Genomic DNA, 3,892 nt, shown 5'->3' on the forward strand with positions numbered 1-3,892 from the left:
TAGAGCCCTATGTAGAGTGTGGGATCCCTTTTTAAAGAACTTTTTTTAAAGTAGTGCCCTTGTTCAGGAGTTAGAAAGGGATCTGGAATTTCACCTTGTGTTAGGAGCTAGGAAGCTTTGCAGCCATGAACAAAATGGTGAGGTGAGTCATGAACCCATCAGGAAGCTGGGGGTAGCTCACACTTATGTTAACTACTAGTAACGAAAGATGGATGGTTCAGAGGCATTTTAGAACTGCATTCATAAAAGCAATTACTAACAACATAATGTGCCGCTTAAGATGACAATGTCAGCAGAAATGTTTTCTTGCTGAAAGTGCACCTGTGACTGGTTTTGAATGTGGGTTTTGGCAAGCGGCTGCTCATACCTCTTTCCGGGAATGGGTACTGACAATAAAACGTTTAGTGTTAGACAGTACTGGAAAGTACCAGCCTACCTTTAACTAAGGGGACCACCAATTACCTAGTTATCCTAAGAAAACAGCATATGCTTATGAAAGCAGAAATATGCTTATGTACGAATAAGTGATGCTGTGTGTGTGTGTGTGTGTGTGTGTGTGTGCTATATGTGTACAGTATGTGTGTGTATGTGCCAAAATTTAGCCCACATCAATTCTTTATTCCCATCAATAAAAATAATTCTTAAAAAAAAAAACGATGATATAATGCACAGTTCAAGCTGCTCAACTTTTATCATTAGTTGGCAAGCTATCAATAAATATTCTATTTAAAATATTTTAGTCTGTCACCAACTAGCATTTACAACATCTAATTTCACTAAAATAATAAAAACAGTCTACGGCAACTTCAGTCTTAATCTTAAACTTTTTATCAGTCCACAGAACCTCCGGAAGTAGAAAAAGGAAGTAATGCATCAATTTAGAACAGTGATTCAGCCATCAGGCCTGAAGACCTGAAGATCTTACATGATTGCACAGGCACGAGTCATGATACACTGCGACAGAGATGTTTGCAAGATATTCCATCTGCATTATTCATAACATGATTAAAAGCATGAACCCATTACTTCCCTAATTCAGATGGAATATAAAGTGTCTTGTCCTGAATGAATGCAGTGTAAAGGAAGGACAGTTGATTCCAGTGGTATAGACCTCGTTAGCAAGGATGCATTACTTTGTGACAGCACGCCAGTTGGTCTTTTGCTTTTGCATAATCATACTTCTGTTCAGTTGTGTGCTTGGAGGTGAGTTTTCTTAATAACTTAGATTAAAGTTAAATCTTCTGTGTGTATACATATATTGTATATTAACAAATCTTGTATGCTAAGGTTTATATAACTAATTATATATATATATATATATAACCTGTTTTTTTCCTGTACTGCAGTGCACTCGATTGACAACAAACCAAAAACTTGCTGTTCGCGCACAAGTGAGGGCCGTGTACCCATACAACTTATAAAACAATGTGCCTATACACATAAATCAGGCAAATGTCTTGAAGCCTATGTGTAAGTAAAGTTAACCTTTCTATTTCTCATGTTGATTGAAAATATCTTTAGCCTACTATCTGTTATGTTAATAAGAAAAATGACTTAACCTAAAAACAGTCTTATAATCTGCAAAAGAGAATCCATTAATTATAATGAGCAGTGACTAATTGCCATATGTTTATTTTGTTTATAGATCTATAATCATCCATAAACAAAATTGCATACAATATGATAATGTGTCCATTTGTAGTTTGTAAGGACTGTGAACAAATTATTTTTTGTTAATCAGACTCTTAATGTGTGCAGGTTTTCGCTTAAGAATGGGAAGCACCATTGCAGCAGTGTAAAAGCAAAAGGAATCAATGCAACTCTGGCAAATTTAGAAAAGGTAACTAACATTAAATACATGATAGATAAATTGTCAGATTGATAGATAGATTGATTGATAGATAGATGGATAATTCACTCTCTATTATCAACCTTATTGTGAACTGTATACATAAAATGTTCTAATTTTAAATTTTGTTTTATCCAAAAGAAAGGAATCATGTGTTTGGACAGGCCCAAGAGCTGACAACTCCAAGCAGGAAAACAATGAGGTTCCTGTTGTTATGCTGCATACTGTCTTAATATGACATAATGGTTCTAACTATGAACAAAAAAGTATTTTTGTATTCCTTAATATTTAATATTTAATAAATAGTGTTTGTTCATTTTTATTTTGTGTTAAATACAAACTAGATATGTATGCCATATTTATCTAATATTTTACTTTATCTGTACTGTATTTATGAAAATTATTTATTTTATTATTGGATTAATTTGGATACTAATTATGTTATGTAAAGTATTTTTACGACTCATTTTCAATAAATAAAAACAACTCTAAAATAAGAATTTTTCGCATGTTTTGTTCATGTACCATGATATGGAATTAATATAAACTGGGCAATTAATTAAAAGGATAATGTTAAATAATGACATTTTTTTTAACTATTATTATTATTATTATTATTATTATTATTAGAGAGTAATAATAATACTAATACTAATAATAATAACAAATTGAATGTATACTAAATGTGATGGGATAATTAATGTGTGTCTAGGCTGACATAAGGCCTAGAACCTATCTCAGGGAGCTCAGAGCACAAGTCAGGGTACACCACCCACACTCACCCACTCATACACCATAGAGGAATTTGGAAAATGTACAGTTTTCTTTATATACTGTATGTTGAAAACAGTAAATGAAAAATATAAAATTCAGCTAAGTTTACACAGACTCACACAATAGGTCATACACATAAACAATCATCTCCAGTACAATTGGCCAGTGGGGGCCTAAAAGGGTCAATGCCATGCTACAGTATGCTACATTATCCATGTACTGTGTGTATAGTATAAAGTGTCTGTTTTTGCGTTCGTCTGAATGTTGGCTTTGTGGTTAGCACTGTTGCCTTACAGCTCAAGAGTTGGGGTTTGAAACTTGCTTCTCGGGTTTCAAATTAAGTAAATTGGCATTTCCAAATTCCCCATGGTACAGTAACAGAATATGAGTGGGTATGTGTGTTTGTGCCCTGTGATCGGTTGGCACATTATTTAATGTGTACCCTGTCTTAAGCTCTCTCTGGAATAGGCTCCAGGCCTTAAAGAGTAATAATAATAATAATAATAATTTGAATGTATAATAAATGTGATTGGATAATAAATGTGATTGTAAATAATATTTTTTGGTTTTATGTTGACACGTTTTCTAATGTGAAATGGTTATCTCATGGTTTTGAAATGGCAATTTGAATGCCAGAAAAAAAATCATTGATCAAAACACCTACATCCTCATACACTGTAAGTCTGTGACAGATTTCTGTAATCATGTAAAATTTTTATGATTCTTCTTTAAAGTGATGCAAAGATCACTTTACTACGCTTCATGATTTGGGATTTTCCTACATACTGTATACTGGATGACCAAAGTAAGTATCACACTTTAAGTAAAGATCTTTGTCAAGTGTACAGTAATTAAAATCTAATCTCTAGTACACCTCAAAGACTTGAGGCAAATGAGTTTAAGGTCGCCATTTCATGTTATGACTTTTGTCGCTCTGGATAAGAGCATCTGCCAAATGCCTAAATGTAAATGTGTGTAAAAATGATTCCTCATGCTTCCAAAACATCTTTTTCATAATTTGAATCTGATGAAAATTGCCATTGTCATCCTATGAGTCACTGGAAGACCTGGTGTCCTTTCGGGTACATTTAAATTTACATTTAGGCATTTGGCAAACATTTTTATCAAAAAGCAACTTACAAAAGTCATAAAATGAAATGGCAACCTTAAACTCATTCGCCTCAAGTTAATTGTTGTTTAGGTCGCTTACTGTAGGTAGTCAGCTGACTTAGTTTTACATAAACACATAATGTTGCTGATCTTACTGAG

The 3,892-nt window shown here is 33.3% G+C and overlaps 1 long non-coding RNA gene across 1 annotated transcript; it reads left to right on the forward strand.

Annotated features, from left to right (window-relative positions):
• Window positions 1-1,354: 1,354 nt before the first annotated feature.
• LOC128514084 (uncharacterized) lies at window positions 1,355-2,124 on the forward strand. The gene is made up of 3 exons (XR_008356433.1): window positions 1,355-1,470; window positions 1,759-1,840; window positions 1,991-2,124. It is a non-coding gene; the product is annotated as an uncharacterized LOC128514084 (long non-coding RNA).
• The last annotated feature ends 1,768 nt before the right edge of the window (window positions 2,125-3,892 follow it).

The sequence above is a fragment of the Clarias gariepinus genome, chromosome 26, assembly GCF_024256425.1.
Source record: "Clarias gariepinus isolate MV-2021 ecotype Netherlands chromosome 26, CGAR_prim_01v2, whole genome shotgun sequence".
Taxonomy (NCBI): Eukaryota; Metazoa; Chordata; class Actinopteri; order Siluriformes; family Clariidae; genus Clarias; species Clarias gariepinus.